The following is a 21819-nucleotide window of genomic DNA, read 5'->3' on the forward strand; positions in this document are numbered from 1 at the left end:
CATTTCTTAGGCAGTAATTTCAATACCCAAAACCTGGGTAACAATTGTTCAAATGAAACCACAAAGGGGAGAATGAAAAGCTGAATAGTTTTATTTAATAACCTAGTGAACTTAACAGCCTAATCATGTTCTGTGCCATTCTGATCTCTGACTGCCATACAGCTCATGCTGGAATAGCCATAATATTTCACAGAGATGGAATGGATTTGGTGAGGCAAATCTTGTGATTCTTCTTCAAAATGTAGCAAAAAGGACATGTTAGTGCCAGCCAGATAAGAACTTGGTGCTGAGCTACTGAAGCCAGCAGTGGCTCTGCTGGTTTGGGTGTGAATTAAGAGCCTGAATTCCACATGAATCAACATATTTCTAGCACCACAGTCAATCTTCAGCTGAGTTTAATCTCCATCCTGCATCAGCTGTCAGCCAGCTGAAGAGTTGCTTTGCCTCAGGGGGTGAGATAGCTTTGTAGCAGTGAAGCTCTGAAAGAGAAGTCATCCAGTCATCCAGGCCACTCTCCTACCATTCCACCCTCTGCATCATAGTTAAATAAATCACTTTAGATAATATCTGATAGATATTTCTTCTCATCTGCATTTCTGTAGCATAAGTCCTGAGATTTCTATCAAAGCCTTTTCTTGGATATCCTTTTAAGAAACAGACTCTGTTTCTAATATTTATCCTCATTTTCTTTGCTGCAAGTTTAAGTGATTTCTCATACTTCTTCAGTTGCTCATAAGTTACCAGCAAATTTGTAGCCACATTTTACATATAGAACACTGTTGTCCCCTCTCTTTCTACTCTTTTTTTTTTCTTTTCTTTCCCCAGTTTAAACAAAGGCACATCATTCACCCCTCATGTTTTCCAGATTTCCTTTATCCTGTAGACTCTTTCCTGTTGATCATTATGAGGGCAGCCAAGCTTCCCAACTCTGCAAGCAGCATGTCAAAATGCCATTAGGCTGGGAGCTGTGAGGCACGTACCTTGGAAAGATGAGCAGGGAGGGAACCAGAGCTCTGGAAATGAATTGCAGCACTAAAGGATGTGGCTCCTGTGAACAATAGTTATGAAGAAAAAAATGGAATCCCTACAAAAAAAATCTTAAAATCTGGGGCAGCTATTCCCCAGAGTGACTCAGTGAGTGTGATCACACCACAGCTCAAGACACCTTGTTTTCTCTATATTGGGAATTTGGATTATTCAGCAGCCCCCGGGCAAGCAAAGGCTGCTGTGGTATGGCCAAGGTAGGAGAGAGGCACTTGGACTGTTCAAGAGCAAGTGTGTGGCCAACTCTGCTTAACATCTGCATACCAAATCTCTTAAAACACTAAGAAAGTCTCTTAAAAGACAGAGAAATTATTTCATGACCAGAAATAATGTTGCCACACAGATCATACTTTCATCCAGATGAGAGATACAAATGTTTTTGCATTACACTTAATTTTCTTTTCCTCACCAAAAGATGCAGATACCACAAACATACAGTTCTACGAGTGGGGCATGGAACTGGTCCAGTAAATTATCCATAATTGCATGTAGGATCAGATCTGAATTAACTCAGCTTGATGTTCAAACCTAGACCCTGAAGACATGTGGTTTGTGTTTTGGAGAGCCAAAGTCTGGGCAATGACTTTCAGTATTCTCTAATTTTTTCATGTGTTCTTAATACTAATTGTTTGTAGGTCTGACTTTCCCAAAACATGATCACAGAGAAAAAATTTGCAAAGTTGGTTCCAGCATTTCCTCATGCTGAAGAACTTTGTAGGTAAGATTTCACATGATATGAATGAGTTCCCAAGCGACCAAAATTGATTTCAGAAGCTTAAATATCTTACAGAACTGGAAAAGCTCTGAAAGGCAAAACTCCAAGATATTCAGTGTATGAACAGATTTGCATCTCTCCAATATTAGGGTCCATTAACAATCTATCACATTGCCAGGAAACAGCCAGAGGTTACAGGCTACCTGAGGAGTATGTTTCTCACAAAGCTGCACAAGCACAAACAATGTAAACCTTTGGCAATAATGATATTCTAGATTTGGCACAGAAGAGTCAGATCAGCATCTCTGTTGCTGCAGAAATTATAGTTAGGTGCTTGTTTTCTATGAAGTAGGAAATTCTGTCAGCAATATACTGATATAATGTCTGAGATTCCCACTCAGAATAATATCTTAACAACTTCAGAAGACTCCAAAAAGGGCAAAAGACACCCTACCATTAAAAAATTAAAAGATCTGGTGTATGTTTTATTCTGGTTATCCTTTATACATTTTATTTAAACCTATCTCTTTTTAAAAATATTGTTTCTGTTGACAATATTATGTGAAAGAGCAGAGTTCAGACACCGACACCATCACTTCTGGGTGTGAAGAAAACAAAAATTCAGAGGGGTGATATGAAGGGAAGTGATAGCAAAGTAAATCAGGTAAACCCCAAATGTGGGGTAGTAACAAATATGCTTAGCTGGAGAAGGGCTCTGGAGAGTCCCGTTGATGAGGAAAAGAGAAAGAAGGTGTACGTGCAGAGGTGAGAGGAGAAAACCTGCTGCAAACTGAGTGCAGCACTTCAGCTGTGATTGGCATTTCATGGAGAGTTCAGTGCCCAGGCTCAGATGCTGTGTCATGGCTCGCAGGGAGCAGGGCACTCCTCTGTGGGGCTTTTCTCAGAGAAATATACTTGTTCTGCTATTGATTTTTGACACAGAAACAACAACAACAAAAACAGGTAGAAGTTTCTTGAATTTGTGCAAGGCTCTAGAACAGAAAAATGACAGAGGATGTGCATACTAGAGAAGGACCAAAACTTACTTTAAAATACCTTCACCTTTGTAAAGTCAAACCTGGAAAAGAGTAGGGAACACCTGGGTGCAAGGCCTTCCTACATGACACCTGCGTAGCTGGGAATTTATCTTTGATCTTGGATGGCCACCTGTTTTTTGTGACTTAATTTAAGACTAATCTGTGTTTGGTCCTGTCCCTGGGAGTTTTAGCAAAACAAAACAAAACAAAACAAAACAAAACAAAACAAACAAACAAACAAAAAAAAAAACCCAAGGGGGAAAAAACCCAAAAACCCAAAAACAAAAAAAAAAAGAAAATTATGAGATTTTTATTTAAACAAAAGCAAATACTGCAGAAATTTTCTGAACAGCCAATAAAGACAGAGACACCTCTAAAAATAACTTTAAAGAAAAAATAGATGAACAAACAAACAAGCAAGCAAGCAAGCAAACAAAAGCAAAAATGAACAAAACAAAACAAACCAAAACAAAAAACATACTGCTCTGCTTTGGGATGAAGCTAAAGGAGGGAAGGAGACAGATGCCTGAAGAAAAATTATTCCTCCCTTCAGGAGGGCTCTGTGAGGATACCCTCACCCCGCATCTGTGCTCTCCTGCAAAGACGATCATCATTTTATCAAGGGGCGAGGGAAAGCCATCGAATGAAGCGCCCCCGGCGGGCCGGGACTCGGTCGCTCCTCACCCCCGCGGGGCTCTGGGGTCCCTGGGCGGGGGTGCCCGGCTGGCTGGGAGCGCTGGGGACGGATCGAATTCACCTCCCACCCGTGAAGAGAAGCTGCTTTGCGCGGACAGAAATTTAGTGCCCTGCCCTCCATCCCTCCTCGCCTCCCCGCTGAGGACGCGGCTGCACTGGTCCCGTTTGTCCAAAGGCGTCGGGGAAGGTGCGAGCTCCGCACTGCTCCCGAAGGCAGGCCGTGAACCTGGGCTCCGGGCCGACAGGGTCTGGCAAAACGAAATGAACTTGAAAAACGGGTTTATCTCAAGAAGTAAAATAATCAGAGGAAAAAAGAGAATAAACCAGACCAAAAAGGGGGCTAAAATAAAGAAAATAAAGGAAAAGAAGGGAAAGAAAATGAGAATAAAAATAAAAATAAAAGGAGAGGAGAGGAGAGGAGAGGAGAGGAGAGGAGAGGAGAGGAGAGGAGAGGAGAGGAGAGGAGAGGAGAGGAGAGGAGAGGAGAGGAGAGGAGAGGAGAGGAGAGGAAAAGAAAAGAAAAAGAAAAAGAAAAGAAAAAGAAAAGAATCCTTTCTTCTGTCTGTGCTTATTCTCAGGAGCGGAGAGGGGCGCCGGGCGCAGCTCCCCGAGCCCCGGCTCCTCTGGAGCAGGGCGGGGGAGCCGCAGGCCCTCTGGGGCCTGTTCGGGGACCACTCTGTCAGGGGGACCTTGGGGATGTGCCCTGCCCTCCCAGGGGATGGCATCTGCCCCCGTGGGGAAGGACAGGACAGGTCGGGACGCCGCCGTGGGGACGGATCCCTGCTCTCCCCTCAGAGCTGAGCCCGGGCCTGGGCCCGTGACTGAGGGAGCTGCGGAACCTGAGGCTGCCGAACCGGGCCGGAGCCGCGGGACGGAGACAGACCCGGCTGGCCTTGGAGAGGGGCTGAGCATCAGCCCGGGCCCGAGGGGGGCTCTGCGTTGTCCCCCTGCCCTCGGCCGGCTCCTCCAGCGTGGCCTCGGTTCTCTCCCACCTTTCCCCTTCCCTCCCGGCCTGTACCGCAGCTTCTTTCGTCTTCTTAAATTAACCCACAAAGGCGATCTCTCGCCCAAATGTAGGACACAAGAATTTTATCATTGCTTCTAAGGCATCGCAAAGCCTCTTTATTACGAGCAGCCTGGTTCCTATCCAGGGTGAGGGGTAACCTTGCCGCCCCTCTTCAGCGCCGAGTTTCATCCCTCCGCACAGTCCTTTCCCCTCAGCCTCCACCCGGGGCCAAGGGGACGAGACACGGCTGGAGCCGGCTCTCAGGAGATGGTTCAGGAGGCTCCTTCTCATCTCCCTCCCGCTTCCCGGGGAAACGCCGTGCGCCGCCCGAGCCCCGTGGGCCCCGGCCTGGCCCGAGCAGGGCCGAGCAACAACCCCAGTTTCTCGAGGGAAATGCAGTGTCCCAAGCGCTGCACGTCAGGATCACACACCCACCCACCGCCGCTTCCCCCCGGGGCCCCGGCCGGGACACCGGGACAGGCCCCGGCGCATCTGCGCTCCCCTTTCCTTTGGGAACACGGCTGGAGCCTGGCGAGCGCTGCCCGCTGCAGCATTTCCTGCAGACGCTAACTGTAATTACCATGTGAAACTTCGGCAAAATATCTGTCGCGGTGAAACTGAAAATTGGCAAATGCAGCGGTTTTAGTACTGAGGGATTTTTCTTTCACAAATAAGGACTAACGAAAACCTCAAGTGTCACCACGTTGTTGGTCTATCTAATGAAGCAAAGGCAGGAGAACTTGTGCTTTCTCTATCAGTGCTGCAAGACGCAATAGCCACAGCTGGAGAGACCCCACGGAGTCGGGGGAAACTCACTGGAGGCAACGCTGCATGTGAACACCCTCCTTGAAGTTAAGCACTGTCCTCTTCTTTGCAAGGAGAGGGCAGCAAGGAGGGACTGCCTCTCCCCGTCATTTACTAGCTGTCTACTAGAGCAAAGAGCAGAAGCAGTTGCTGTATTTCTTAGAGGCCAAACCTTGCCGTAAAGAACTGCATTAAGTCGCTTTACACTCCGCCTTGCACAAAGTCCATGGGTGGGTGCTGGGATGGAGGAGATGAGGCTCTGCCTATCTCTGCCTCCTCTTCCAACAGCTCCAGAAAACTGCACAGTGACTGAACACAGCCTGCTGTGTAGATTTTTTTTCTGTTTGCCTTTAGACTATTTTTTAAAAAACCCCAAGGAATAAATAAACTACGCAAATGACATTTTGTTGAGCAGAAATAACAGTAGGTGTTTATGATGGCGTTTTAAAGGTATTGAATTATCTCTCGTTGCATGCTCCTGTGGTTTTAATACTCACCAAGCTGAGACTTGTTTTGTTTATATATGAAACAAACATAATTGCTAGAGCCTAATAACTTATGTGTTTCTTTTGACTTAACTGCATTTTACTTGTGTTAAAAATATGTTCAAGACAAGGAGATAACAAAATGGAGTCGATCTAGAAATCTTTTTGTTTCTTTCAAGGGTGAAAACAGAAAGTGGAAATGTATTGCTGGAACGTACCAATGAAAATAGTTTTGCTCTTTCCACAGAGGAAATCAGGAAAAAAAGATCACAGTGAATGATAGAAATAAACAGTATGAAACAGGTATAATGGTGAAACTTTAAAGAAAATTTAAGTGTCCAGCTGAGAAAAGATTCAATCATACAGACAAAATGGGTGCAGCTGGAAGGGGTTTGGTGGTCACATCTTGGGGTGATAGAGTAATTTTGAGAACTGTCAAGACTTAAAGACGATGCCCAGAGAAAACCAGGAGGTGGAGATGTGCAATTTCAGCACCAGAAAGAGAGCATTCCCCGTTCAGGAACAGCTAGGTCACCGCTGGGAAATGGATAGGTTTTAAATGTGCCTGAAGATGGTGCTGTTTAGGTGGCAGAGGGAAGGGCTCGGACAGCTGCAGTAAAGAGATATACCGTGAAACAAATAAATAAATAATAAATAATAAATGGTTCACCTAAATTTCTGTAACTCTCCAGCAGGTTATTCCAGCAATAATTAAAAAAAATCTGAGCCGGGGAGATCAATTGAGAAAAGGCTTAACAACCAACTTAGTTCTTGAACAATTTCACTGTGATAAAACAGTTTCTGGTGAGTGAAATTTCAGTCCCTGATATCTATCAGCAGATGCCACTCTCACTCCAGCACAGCCAAGGTCCTTCTGCTCCCCTTCCAACACCCCACCCTGAGTATAGCTTTTAAAATCTTGTGTCTGTGCATTAACCATTCTGAGGAAAAGAGAAATGGAAGAGAAATACTCATGGCTGACTTTTAAGCAGCAGATGGTGAAGGAATTTAAAGGGGAATTTCCCATCACGTACAAGCTTTAATGTTATTAAATTTGATTTTAATGTGACTGCAAAGTGATCTGCTATAGTTTATGACAGTCAATTCCACTGTCTTTGCCAGACTGGAAACCAGAATTTTTCTGAAGGTTTTTATAAGGAAATTTTTTAAAGGACACCAGGATCTGGACTAGCAGATTCAAAAAGAAACTCACTGACACATGTAAGACACTTCCCTGCAATTAGCAATAAATAATCAGAGGGGAAAGCAAGTTTTCTGGCTAAATACAGCTCTTGCAAAATTTATGCTTTCCCTTCAATTGCACAACATTTTTTAACACCATATGCCAATCTGGGAATCTCAAGCCCAGTAATTAGCTCCGAGTTTTTGGAACACTTTACAAGGCCTGGATTAATCCCAACTGCATTATCTGGTGTCAGTTACTCTGAGCTGGAGACACAGCATAGGAGTTACCAGCCAGTGAATTGTGCAATAATGACCAGATGCCATATGCTATTCCTGTATGGATATTTTACCTATAACTGATGTTAGATACAATTAAGGGAAGGTCCATGTTTCCTCCTGGTGCAAGGCAGAGCACACTGCATTTTTGCATAAAACAATGCCTCCCATTTGTCAAGCTTTAAGTCAGTCCCCTGCTGAGCCATTGTACTGAAATACATGATGCTTTTAAAAAATTTAAATTTACTTCTTTCCAACAAAAATATGGTTCCAGAACTATCTAATGACCAGCCATAGGATCTTAACAGCTTGCAAGATCAAAGTCTGGAGTGGAAGCACAACGTTCACATGGATGAAGGCACAGGAAGCCTTTCCTGCAGCCTAGTGCTCTCTCCTGTGCTCCCTCACTATAGCCCTTTGTCTCTGCCCTCCCATCACAGTGTCTGGTCTGTTCTGCCTTGCATGAAAAAGTCCCCAGAGCTGGGTCAGCCCTCTGCATTTCTCTTGCAGTGAAATCTCCATTTCAGAGGTGTCAAGAGCAACCCATTGTCTTCTGCTAATTTCATTATCTTTTTTACTTGTGCCCCAGAAGCAAATTGAAGGCAGCCTAAGTGTCGCTGGAGGGACAGCTAATGCAACTGAATTGCTCTATGATTGTTGTCTTTTTCTTGCTCCATAGTAGGAGATTTAGCTCTCCTCCAAGGGATCTTCTGTCCATAGGGCTTGCATCCAGCAGGCCAAATCAAATCCAGCGGGAATTGTTGCCTATGGTTTGGCAAATCACTTTGCTTTTTCAGCGTGTCCTCTGGGGGAAAAAAACCAAAATAACGCAAGAAACCCACAAACCTTGAAGTTAATAAGGCCATTTGTCTCATGGTCTTTGCAGGTGGGAATCAGTGATGTGTTTGGTATCACTCAAGCCATGTAGCATTAGATGGTCCTGCTCCAGCACCGTGAGAGTCTCCCAGAAGTCCTGGATCATAATTGAAGTCCTACGAAGATACCTTGGATGACTTTGGGACTATCAAAACACACTAAGAAGCTGCCTTCATAAACCTAATGATGTCCTGGACACATCAGCATGAGCTGTCCTCAGAGTCAGTGGAGCTTATCAGGCACTATCAGGGCACAGTGCCTCTGCTAAGAGTGTTCTGTGGATGAGACAGACTGTATGCTACATTCATGAGTTTCTGTGCACATTAGGGTGTCTAGGTCAGCTGTAAATGGCTAAATTATAGATTATTTCCACTATAAATAACCCAGGTTCTCTTTTTCTGTTTTATGTTACAATAAAAGTGGAAGTGACGCTGGTGGACCCAGAACATCTGTGTTTCTCATTCTCCAAAAGCTTCACATATTGTGGTTGGGAAGTAGAAAATAGCTTTTCCAAAAAAAGTTGTGAGAAAGCTTCCTAGGAACGAGATGATATTTCCAAGATATTAAAATGGGGACAAAAAAAAAAAAAAAACAGAAAGAAAAAACAAGCCAACAAAAACAACAACAACAACAACAACAACAAAACAAAAAAAAAACCAAAACAAAACAAAAAACCAAACAAAAAACCACAAAAAAACCAAAAAAACCCAAAACAACAACAACAACAACAACAACAACATAAAAACCTAAGGAGGAGCACAAACTCATTCTTTCTAAAAAATGAACCTTGACAAGGTTGTTTTTATAGAGCAGCTTTTTCTGTATTGTGTGGGGTTCTATTTCAGTCCCAAGGCTAAGTAGCCAGCAAGACCAAGTCCCATCTCAGAAAGATGGGACCTCAATTAAGACAACAGTAAAAGAGGGAAACATATGAGGCTCAGTTTTCAGGCAGTGGAGGAAAAAGGCAAGCTAAATATTTATTAGTCCAAGGTCAGAGGCTGTCTTATGTAGGGTCAGAATTGAACACAGGATTGCCCTGTGCTGTTCTGGTTTTACAAATGACTTGTCTCCATCTTTGTAGAGACACGTGGATTTGGTAATTTACTGTCCAGGGTATTTTTTTCAGCTAGATGTGAAATTTGAGGCAGGCTTTATGGGCAATTCTGTAGGGTTTTGTTTGTTTTGGATTCTTTTTTTAGGGTTCTTTCTATCTTTTTAAACTTCTTTTTCTTATTTTTTCATTTTCTTTAATGTAGACAAATAGTCTATGTGAATCATGAAAAAAAATCAACACTTGGAAATACTCTTTGAGCTCAGTTTTTAACTGCTAAATGCTTTTCAAAGCAGATCTGCTTCCTATTTTTTCCATTTCCAAATATAAAATGTGTCACTATTTTGTCTTGTGTATTAAGATGTTAGATCCATATCTGAGTAATTAAATGCAGCAGGACAATGAACAGTTTAATTAGCCTTGAGGTTTTCAGAGTATTAGCTATTAAAACTAAGTAGGAAAATTGGCTTGCTCTGAAGCCTTTTATTTATGAATTGCTACTTGGCAGAAGTACAGATCTAAGTTTAGTGTACATTTGGATTGTGCAGTACAGAACTGTTAGAAGGAAATCTTAATCCACCTGGACCTCAGCAGTGCCTTTTGTCTGAGATGGGTTACCTGCACTGTGCTCTCACAACACCTGGAACACCCCCAAGGGGTTCTGCAGCACCAGAACAGTTTTGGAGTAGTTTTACACCACAGATCTCACCTGTGCTTCACTTTGAATAAACTTTTAGTGAGAAATGAGGAAAACACACCCGTCAGACTGCGCTGGGAGCACTTTGCAGAGGTCTGTGCCTGGTCAGGAGAGGGATATAGCCTCGAGGTGCGCTGTGAAAATGTCCATTTGGTCTTCGGTTACACCAAACCCTGCCCTGGTGTTTAAGCAATCAAAAAGTATCTACACATCATGTCCCCAGTCAAGGATTAGCAATGTTCCTCTGTATCATCTTATTTTCACCTATGTTTTGCTTACATTAATTGCGGCTTCAAGTAAATACAGGCACACATTTTGAAAGAAGATTAGAGGAGGAAACTAAAGCAGTGGGAAGGGAAGTATTCTATGACCAGACACTTTTCTTATTGACTTAATTTACACAAGGAAAAGATGCAAAATGCTGATTCCTGCTAGCAAAAATTCTTTCCCATGCATTGCCTCACAAGTGTAGTGTTTCATACCAAGGAAGGCTGGCTAAATGTGCGCATGGGACAAACATCAGATAAGACTGCAGAATAGAAATAAGTCCAAAACAAAGAACATGTGGTCTATGGTCAAAATCACTACCTTGAAATAGGTCAGATGCAGAAGATTTCAGCTCAAGGAAAGGCACAGTTTTATAATTTATTTCCTCAGATTTCATTCAGATCCAAACTACTCTTGTTAAATGGAAGCCATATAAACTTATATACCAGTCAAAAATTTCCCCAGATTTAGACTCTGTGAAAGATAGCCTTCAGATTTTTATGATTCTTTTCTTAATCATGCTGATTGTGGTAGAATTTTAAATAATCTGCATCTACATATCCTGATTAATATCTGATTAGGTACAGATACAATAACTGGCATTTGTTAGTATTTGCAAAATTGGTAGTAGCAAACTAATCTGGAATATTAATCTGAATTTAAATTTAAACTAAAGTATCTATAAGTCCTTGTTAGGTGTCAGAAAGGTTCCCAAAGCTCTCTAAATACTGAATGTTACTCAGAATCAGCAAGATGCAAGTACTGCTAAAATTCTCATTGATCCTTCACACCCATCATTAGATTTAGTCCTTATGGAAAAAAGTAGTTCAGATTCCTCAGACTCATATTTCTCAAGGTTAACCTGCACAAGAATTTATACCTCATAAGGCTAAGGTATCACTTCTTTGAGTCAGATCTCAGCGGATTTGGGGTTTTTGTTTTGTTTTGTTTTTAAACTGGCATTAGTAGGTATATGAAAAGGGAAAGCCTGTGTGTAAAAACACTGAAAATTCCAGCACAAGATAGAAGGGAACAACCCAGCATCAGGCAAAAAGATGCTTGCTCTTTTTGACTCTGAGTCAGTCTCTTTTTAATTCTCTGTTGATCTCAGGGATGGGTGCCCAGAAAACTTCCTGGATTAACACAAAAAAAAAAAGTCCAAGGAAATATTTCATTGTCACGCCATGTTTTTTTTCTGAATTGAACACATGACCAAATGTAGTTAACTTGGAATAGTATAGTTGTTGCACTTAACAAAACAATTTAAATTATGGTGGAAATTAAGAGTTCCAGATGAATCATTGTTTTTTATCCCTGTGGACTAAAAGAACAACAAATCTAAGCAAATATAATCTACTGTGTTTCTTATCCTCAACTGAACTTTAGTTTGACTTCACTGTATCATGTAATAATTTGGTCAAAACTACACAGAACTTGCCTTTTATGAAAGGGAGTGGTTGCCATGCAGCTTTGTACTGACATAGTTTTGAGGCTATGTGCATACATTTTTAAGGATAAGCTAAAGATGGGGTGATGAGTCAGGTCCTTGATCTGCTTCTGCTGTTCTTCACACCAAGAGGCACAAATGGAGGAAAGGGAAAGGGTTTTTCTGGCCAAACAATATAAAAACAACCAGAAAATGAAGAAATAAAGGTGGGCTTGTTTTCTACATGCATCAAGTTTTTGTGTTTGGTTTAATGTCAGTGCCCAATGTCAATTCAGCGATTTTGGCAGCACTTGCAGGAGCCATCATCCCTGCCAAGTAGGGATGCACAGAAAAGGGGAATAGATGACGCTCTACAGGTGTCCCTTGTGCCTCTCTGCACAGTAAAAGTCAAGATAGTCTATCAGGCTTTCTGTCTGGCTCCTGTTCTGAGTGGGGACCACGAGGCTCTGGAATGATGTCCTTGCTGCTGTGGAGAGCCACCTTGTTTAACACACACATCCTCCATCCCAGCCAGCCCTGTGGAGATTTGGTGCAGAGACCTGGAGGTGCTCAGGCCTTTGGCCTGACAGCCAGAGGTACTGATAAGATCTTGCTAAGTCTGGCTATCATGACTGCCAAATGTTCAGTTGTGAAACCAAAATCTGTGCTTAGTGTCATAGCAATTGCAAGCAGCTGGTGGCTTTTTTTCCTCTTGCTAAATGTAAGAGGACAGCTCCTCGGGCCTGACCAAGCCTGGGTGACCCATCAGGGATGCCAAGGGGATTGAATCTGCCTCACCCTAAGCAAGGAGCAAGGCAGGGTCAGGCAAGCTCTGCCAAAGGTGGAGACAGAGCACATCATGTTTCAGCAGCTCTGAGAAACACAGCAGAGTGCTTTACCTGCTGACAGCTCCACAGAAGACGGATGCAAAAAGACCCCAAGCTCCTGCTGCAGAGGGCTGCCAAAAGCCCCAAGTGCTGGCGTTGTTCCAGCTGCTTCCCCTCTGCTCTTTTCCCTGCTGACCTGTTCAGGCAGTGAGGAGGTAGATGGGAATGAGGAAAGGCTTGTCAGCTCATTTGGCTCCCCCTTTGGCAAGGCAGGTTCCCCATTTGGCAAGGTATCCCACGCACTTTCTGCGTGGGGTCGCTCAGACCTGTGAATAAGCAGCATTTCAGATCACCTGGTATAAGCTTCTGAAAAGTTCCTCCTGTGCACCTCCAAAGTGCAATCACTCTGAACCTGAAAAATGGATATTTGAAAAAAGTGGCTGTGGGATGCAAGGGGTGTAAATGTCAACCCTTCAACCCCAACTTGTCAAATGTTGTTCTCCTTTACTGCGTGGAAGCCTCACTAAAGCACAAGCTTGTTTGCTTATTTATTAAGTACATATGTTTTATGGAGCCTATGATCTGCAGAAAACATTCCAGATTGTGGACCCAAGGGCAAAATCCTTCTTTCCAATCTGTACAGATGATCTTTATGCTGATATTTTGCTCTTCCTAGGGGATTTCCATGTATTAAGGGAAAGAGAAATATCAGAGCTGAAATCCACCAGGTGTATCTGAAAGGAAAAACCTGCTTTGTTGTCCTCCTCATTGCTTCCCTCAGCAAAAGGGGAAATGCAAAATGGAAAATGCAGTAGAAAGTATAATGATTGATAGTGCTAATATTTAATAAACTGAATATTCTTTACTAAATCTGGTGGCTTTGTGCAATGAAATTATAGTTCCATTAGCATTAAAAGGACTTCATAGCTCAACAGAGGAATGGAGATAATTCTGAAACACTTATCTTAGGCATTTTTAGTGAGAAAGCAACATTTGAAAAGGTTTCCTTTCCGCTCTTTAGATGTGTGTGATCTTGGATCACCCCTCTAGTTTCTCTTCCTTTTTTTTTCACCAAGTGTAGTCATTTCCAATAAGGTTCATGAAGGGTTTCTGCTTTTGAAGGTCCCAAATGGCTTAAATCACTCCTAGCACAAATGCACTCTCTATTGTGGAAACTGAAACCTGCCACACCATAAGGTGATCTGTATATTAGAACCAGATATCCCTTCACATCTGTATTTCCAAGCAGCAAAGCAGTATGTTTTGAGTTAACCTACTTTTAGAGTGGCTCATCAGATAGAGATATAGCTATAAATACTGCTAGAGGGCTGGTGTTTGCCAGACTTTTGCAAGGATGCTGGCAGGGAAGATGAGGAAGCTTAGGCAAGGAGTACTCCCCTTGCAAAGTACTTATCACCTACACAAACTGCCACAACTGCACCCCCTGATGGAAGGGCACCTCTTCTTCCCACTAAGGAAACTGGGCTCCCTTTCCAGATGCACCAAAGAGCTTTGGGGGCTTCAGGTTTGATCCCTGCTGTCTCCATCCTCTAGTCCTAAGTGCAAAGGTGCGACATGGCTCGGTTCTTCCCTGCCAAAACAGGGTGGTCTGATATCCACCAGCAGCAGTCTATGGGCTTTATCCTCCTTCAATTGCCCTGACACAGACTGAAATGGCCAAAAACCTCCAGGGAATTCGTTTACAGCAAAGACTGTGAACAAACATATGTCCAAACCTGTGCCGTGATCCTTTTTAACTTGCCCATGCACACTCAGACAAGAAAGCCAAGCCATATGGAGTATCTGAGCAGGGCAAAACCAAGTCCTCTGCGCCCTGGAGTGGAGAGGCCACACCATCACAAACTGATGGCTAAAGAGAGCATCCCCAGCTCCAGCTGAGCTGTTTCCCTCACAAAATTCAGTTGGCTGCATCTTCTCTGCAGAGCTGCCCTCACGCCTCTGCACTGTGGTGTGTGCTGTCATGGAGCACCAAAAAATCTTCCCCAAGACAGACAGCTGGAAGGGGCCACACAAACCAACTCTCCTGACTTTTCCTGTATGATGTTTGCCCCCTAAACCTGTGGAAATGTTGGCTAGGTATGCTCTATGTTTAAGAGTAGCACAGGATGAAAAGGTTAAACATAGAAGTCTCTACTTAGTTTGATTAGTCCCCTCCAGCAGATGTGGGGGGAGAATTTTGCATGAGAGAAGGACAAAAAAGGAGCATTGGCAACTCTTCCCACTTAGTGTGGCAGACAGCTAAGCTGCACCTTCAGCTCTCCTCACTCACTTCTTCAGTACTGTCTTCATTTAAATAGAACTTTAGCTTCCTCTGGGCAAAGCATGCATTTACAAAGCCTAATATGGAAATTTTCCTGCAGCAAGGCCACTTATTGCTCCAATTTCAGTTAACTGCAGTGTAGATTTTATTATTCATAGCCAGAGGCTTGTGTAAATTTCTGGGTTGACTTCTCATGTCCTGGCAAGGGCAGAATGTGAGCTGAGGTGCTCAGGTTTCACAATGAATTGCTGTGGGAACTGGCTCGGCCATCCTACCACAACTCAAGGAGCTTGGGAAGTCAAAGGGGAATCTTATGAGAAGGAGCAGATATGGTTGAGTTTCCTGCCGAGCCCCACTGAGATCCTGGGGAAGATAGCACTTCCCAGTGCTGCTCCAGGAGAGAAAGCAAACAGAGCTTTACCACCGAGTTCACTCAGTGCTTGACCCAGCCTTCCTACTGCTTCAGGGTTTTCTAGGACTAATCAGAATTGATAACAAAATAATTCAGAACAAGAAAGTGAATGCATTTGGGGTTTCCATGGATTTACATTAGGATTTGACTTCATTACAATATTAATTTTGACTTGTTTCAAGCCTTTCTGAAAGCATTTCAACACTATTTTCATGCTGCATGAAAATGTAATTTTTTGTATACCATAATAAGCATATTCATATGTATGTAACTGTATATATCTCCAGATATGTATCTCCACACATGCTGAAGCATTGCAAAACCATTTATAATCTATTGCAGAACCACTTGAAAACTACATTCATCCCCAGATTTTAATGACTCACATAAACTCTAACTACTTATGGATTTCTGTAGAGATTATTTCTGGACTTAGTCAAAAACTTATGGCTTTACATTTGCATATATATCACTGGTGAAAGAGTTTTTGTTTGGAGGTGGAATATGTATGCTTTACTCAAATATGATTTAGAGAAGCATAATTTTCACATGACAAGGGAAAACACTTCCCTTGATCTAATGACAGTTTTAAAGGTTGAATAGTTGTGCTCCTTTATGATGAACGACTCAAAAGTCAGTGGAAAGGAGATGCTTTGTTTCCTATCTATGCAGAGCACACTTGCTTCTTATTAATATAAATCATAACTATATGTGATTTTTAAATATCATGTAGTTTAATGTAATTTTCACAAGTTTTCTTGAACATAAGACTATCCCCATAGTATGTACATGGTTTGAAATATTTTGCTATCAAAGTAAAAGCTAGTATGATTTTTGCTCCAATGTTAACAATATCTGGGGGCTAACTTTGATCCGTGAATCCATTTTCCTTTTACACAACTGTAAAAGTACAAAGGATGTTTTGTGCTGTAAGTTCTTAATACTTTCTTTGATTGAAAATGGCTCTATCCTGGAATTAATCTAAAACTCCTGAGTCAATCAGATTTAAGAAGGTATGAGTTTTTACGAAATTCACTAAGCTCCAACAGTTTTTGAAGTTTGATCTGAGAATCCAATCTATCAACACATGTGAATGTTCACTACAGTTCTTGACAAAGTTTAGTGATCTGCTAAAATAATTCACGACTGGATAAAGGAAGGGGAACAGCACTTTAATTTTTACTTCAGAATCCTCAACTTCAAGTTTTGGAAGAAAATCTTCAGATTCAAACAGTGGATACATACAAACAAAAAAAAAAGAGTACCTTTTCATTCAAAAAAATAATTTGGTCAGTTTTGTATGTTGCACTACACAAAGATCAAATGTTAAATGTTATTTCAAAATTGAGAATTATTGTCTTGTGACAGTGCAAGATTTTTGCTTTTAGCTCCTTAGCTCTTTTGATTTAGATAAAATAATGTCTTGTGTGCAGTACTTCATTTCAGGACACCTTAATTTTCTGGGGGAAAATAGTTCCAACAATCTTACTTGATAATAGGTTAATGTTGTGAAAAGCTTTGAAAAGTCAGGGCTTTTTCTTTTTTACAGTGTCTCTGTATTTTCAGCGTGATTGTTAACAGAACAAAATATCCATGGTTAGGTCTGCTAAGGATCTCTTTCCATAATGCTCTTTTGTCTGTATAACAATAATAAAAGCTTTATTGGCACCTATTTCACATGACCTCCATAATTCTCCTGTGGCTGACCCTAACCAGTACCAATAAAACCATGCATTTTCTCACTGTACATTAAAAAAAAAAAGTTAAAATTGTATAAGGAAATGCCAAAGACCTTTCTAGAAAAGTCATTTTAAAACTGGATTGTATTATAATTGTTATCTCATTTTCTGCACGGACTACTCTTTTTTATTTTAAAATGTCATATAATTTGATGATATTTTATTTTCTCCCTCTCCTCATGTCCAGTCAAACAATTAAATATTTCTGGAAGGGCCCTGAGATTTTAACACAAAAATTCCCCAAATTCATTCTCAAACTGTTTTCTTAGTTAATATATTCAGTTACCCAAGGACATTCTCCAGTTCGATAATTTGTCATGGGTTAAAATAGCCCTCACTTAGCAAGAAGCCAGTTCTTAAGCGATGCTATTCATGCTGCGAGTTGTATGGCATCTCTAACGAGCAATAAACAGACATCACGGGCAGTCAGGGCATGCCACAGGCTGGAAGTTTCCATCCAAAGCACTTAGTGACTATCTGTGAATAATGAACACATTCATGGGATGCAGCATGGCTTCTGCAGCGCCCTTGAGAGGGGAAAAGTTCTCTTCCAGTCTCACTGATGGTGAGAATTCAGCTGGACTGGGTTTATAAAGACGCTGGAAAGAAAAATAATTTGCTCTGTTTCCCCATCTTCAGGGACCCGTTAAAATTTACTGCAGGTTCAGGAAGGAATCCACAAAGTGTTGCTGCACTCAAGTGCTATTTAACTCACATTTGAGGGGCTCTAGGGTATTCTACCTGCAAGAAAAAGTTTCTCACTGCCGTGTCCTTGTCCTTTTCATGTTCCCTGCCGCAGAGGCCTCCCAAAAAAAGGTTATCCCTGTGAGCTGTGCATGGGACCTCCACCCAGCCATGGGGCTGGCAGGGACACCCCTCTGAAAAGTCCCCTCTGCTTGTCCCTGCGAGCCTCAGCGGGACATAACCCGCCACTCCTGGGTCCTGCTCTGCACCTGCCACTTTTTGGGGGCTGCAGAGCCTGTGCAGAGACCTGGCAAACTCTAGAGGGACGAGAGATATCACAGAGGGAGAGTTTGGGTGGCTCCCAGGAAGGTGAGCGGGCCCCCACCTCTCCTAAAAAGGAGCAGGAGAGGAAGGTGTTACACAGAGGTCTAGGGAGGGCACAATCATCTTCCTTTATTTTATGGATGTTGTTTGTTTGTTTGTTATTTTGTTGTTTTCTTGTTTTATTATTGCTTCTAAGTAGCTATCCTAACCATCCCACCCCCTCTGCTCCCCTGAAGGAGTTTTGGACGCAAAAAAGCAACACTGCTTTCTAGGAACTCTTTTTGCTTTTTGGTGGCTCACGACTAGTCACTGAAAATGTGAATACAGCCTTTATTTGTTTTTATTTTGATACCTAACCACCTGAACAGAGCATGGCTGAAACGCTATTTTTAAGTACACACACACACATACAGATATACACATGTATACATATCCATGTACACACACACACACGCACACACAGACACATATATATGTCTATATGTGTGAATATATATGTATATATATGTATACAGGGGTTTATGTGTATAGTTATAACTTATAAATATGTATTTATATATATATATACCAGAGGCAGATATTGGCTAAGAATTCCCTTACCCCCAGCGATGCCGTCTGATCTCTCAGGAAGGTGCCAAGAGCTGAGCGATCTGTTCAGCACGGCTTGTTTGACGCGGAGAAGGGAGCACGGTGCCCCTGCCCAAAGCCACCTCTGCCCGCGGCGCTGGAGGTCAACAGTGCCCCGCAAAGATCCGGGCTCCAAAACCTGCGGCCCTTAAAAGCAAAGAGGAGCAGAGGTTAGGGGTGCGAGCGATAAAGCCTGCCTTTCATTTCGCTTCTATTTTACGACACATCGAGGCAGCGAAGGGAGAGCGAGGGGAGACATCAAACACGGGCAGGGTAATTGCATTCACATTGTGGAGCCGCTCCGCTCCGCTCCGTGCGGGAGGCGGCCGGGCAGCGGGGGCACTGCTGGCCCGCCAGCACCGTGACTAGCTGGAGGCTCTTGTCACACTCACATACGCGTTTTCGGCCCCAAATATAGCCATTCTGCTAATTCTGCTAATTCTCCACCGAGCCCGGCCCCAAATCCCCACTTCTGTCCGCCCTCTGCGCGGCAGCCGCTGTCGAGCTCAGGAGCCGTCGGAGATGGTGGTGGGGGGATACCCCACGGGTACCCCTACGCCATGCGGGCAGTTGTGAGCACGAACCACTGCTGGAAGCCAGGATTGTTCATCCCAGGCCAGTGGTGGGCACGAAACACTGCTGGAAGCCAGGATTGTTCATCCCAGGCCAGTGGTGGGCACGAACCACTGCTGGAAGCCAGGGTTGTTCAGCCGAAGAGATCCCACTGGCAGCAGGGTCGGGGCCGCAGCCCGCGGCCGTCCCGCACGGAGCGGAGCTGCGCTGGACATGGAAGTCTCCGACGCCTCGGAGAAAAACACCTGGGAAAGAAACAGAGCCAAGCATGGGAAAAATAAGAGCCCTCAACACCTCTAGTCTAAACCCGGTCTCAAAGCCAACTCTGTAGAAAACACGTGGTTCTTTCTGCCTCCTGACCCGCCGGAGGCACCAGGACCTGCACAGGGAAAGTCCCTCCATTCTCCCGCCTGCAAAAAAAAAAAAAAAAAGAAGAAGATTCACTGTGCCGCAAAGAGATGGCCGAGGAAGAGAAGGCAGTGGGGAAGGAGAGGTTTCGCTTCGCCGTGGCCGCGCTGAACCCCGCGGGGACGGCCCGGGAGCGGCGGCGCCGTCCCTGCCCGGAGCGGGGACAGCCCGGGTGATGGCAAAGCCCTCGGCACAAGGGGAGCCCTCCGCCCCCGCTGCCTCCCGGTAGGTGACTCCGAAAGGCGTAAGGACAGCGGCCAAGGATGCCTTTCAAACGTTAAACTAAGAAAATACCGTCATTGCGTGATTTTTCTGCTTCCTACCCTGATGGACGGCTGCGGGAGACACACGTCCTTTTTATTCTCATAATCATATTAAGCAGTAAGGATAGGGAGCCTGAAATGTTAGTAATGTCACTATAGCAATGCAAGAAGTGTGTAAACATAATTGCGAGCTTAAAAAAACCCTGTAAACACAGACATGCATACAAGTGTTGCATTTGCAGGTATAGAATTATACTCATCCTGATTTTGTGTTTCAGGAGCGCATCTGAGTATACGTGATTTTCACAAGCACAGTTCAGCATTATTGCACACCAAACAGTAATATGTTATACCAAGGAAATATGAAGGGGGGTGGGGAAAGCAAGAGCAAATTTAATCGTGGTGGTTTTATTAAACTATTTATAAGTGGAAAGCAGAAAATATTACATAAATTGCATGATCACACTGTAGGGACACTTTATAAAAAAATGGGTATGGGACACAAGCATATCTTTTATAGATGCGCAGATTGCATATACTATGTACAGAAGCAATCACGGGCCACATTTTTCTCTTTATTCCGGAAAGCACACATATATTTTCTGAGTCTGGCAGTCAGATAGAGTTCACGGTTTATGAATGCCTAGGAACTATCGGCCAAATCCTTATTTCCTATGCAGGAACAAGCAAAATGTGCAAAGCATAAAAGCCATAATATTTATTAACGTGACTTCTGTGCAACAAGTGACAAATGCTCTGTCGCCCGGTTTACAATTCACTAGACTGCCTTCAGTCTCTGCCCAAGTAAGAGAATTCCCACTTTTCCAGAGTTCATTTCAGAGCTCGGACTGTTTGCATCTTTCTGGAGCCGTTGGAAGGAGAATTATTCCCTTATCTTAATTTTTTGGGGGGGGGATTGTTTTCATTTTTTTTAATATGTTCTTTCAAAAATAGGCCCTGACCTCAAAGGTCCCCAGTGTCGCTCCGGGAAAGGAGCGAGACCGCTCCGTGGCGGGGAGGCCGGCTCGGCTCCCGGCTGCCCCGCCGGACACTCCCGCTGGGCACCACCGGTGCCCCCGCTCCACGGCGGGAGGGGGAGGCGGGGCCTGGGAAGGGGAACTTGTCCAGGAGCACCGCAAAGGGGAACGAGGAGGGATCCTCCGGCAGAGGAGGAGAGGCTTGACCAGCAGATGCACATCGCAGGGGCATCTCTGTACTTACCCAAAGCTCCACGGGTCTCCGACGTGCGCTCTGGACCGAGTTGCCCCTCCACTAATCTGGCTCGCCTGGTCCCAAGGGAAAAGGCAGAGGGCGACCCTCCTGCTCCGGCGCCCCGCAGCCAGGGGCACTTTGGCGGCGTTGCCGGGGTCCATGTCCCAAAGCTGGCTCCAGAGGCTGGGAAAAAGGGGCAGGGGGAGGAGGACTTTAGAGCTTCCCACGAAATGGTATGACAGTAAGATAATGATAAAAAAGTCGGGCTGAGGAGGGGTAACGCCAGGAACCACGGGCCGGGTCCTGGAGGGGGCAGCGCATCGCCTCTGCCTCCCCGCCAGGGAGTCCCGGACGGGTCTTCTCCCATGAGCGGGGCTGGGTGTCTTTCTAAATAAACTACACAGACACCGTACGGACATCCATAAAATATATCTGTATAGGTATATACACATATATAAGGTAAGCAAAACAGACTTCGGGAGACCCCTCGGAGGAGAGTCCTCTCCCCTCCCTAGAACGCACCGTCACCTCCACCAGCAGGACACCCACTGCCTGCTCACGGCAGCGGCCGCCCCTCCGCCACTCTCCCAAAACCGACTCCAACGCCTCATCCGGGGGGCTCCGGGCTCAGGAGAACCTCACCGCTCCGCCGACAGCCCGCGGCGGCGGCGGCCGGGCCCGCGGGGCTGGAGCCGGCTCTCCGGGCGGCGGAGGGCGCATCTCCTCCGTGCATCGCCGCCGCCACATGAAAGCGCTCGGCGGGGGGTGGGCGGGGGGTTATTATTATTAATGGTATTAATGATATTAATATAAGCGCGATGTCCGCGGCGCCGATTGGCTGTCGGGGCTGCCCGCTGAGCCCGCTGCAGCCAATGGAAGGCCCAGGATGTGGAGCGGCCAAGCC

General features: G+C 44.3%; 1 long non-coding RNA gene across 1 annotated transcript; it reads right to left on the minus strand.

Annotated features, from left to right (window-relative positions):
• Window positions 1-957: 957 nt before the first annotated feature.
• Window positions 958-21647, minus strand: LOC115903474. Its single transcript, XR_004060693.1, has 4 exons — window positions 21438-21647; window positions 20925-21098; window positions 18433-18606; window positions 958-1048 (listed from the first exon to the last, which is right to left on the minus strand). It is a non-coding gene; the product is annotated as an uncharacterized LOC115903474 (long non-coding RNA).
• Window positions 21648-21819: the final 172 nt, after the last annotated feature.

The sequence above is a fragment of the Camarhynchus parvulus genome, chromosome 4 (assembly GCF_901933205.1).
Source record: "Camarhynchus parvulus chromosome 4, STF_HiC, whole genome shotgun sequence".
In the NCBI taxonomy this organism is placed as follows: domain Eukaryota; kingdom Metazoa; phylum Chordata; class Aves; order Passeriformes; family Thraupidae; genus Camarhynchus; species Camarhynchus parvulus.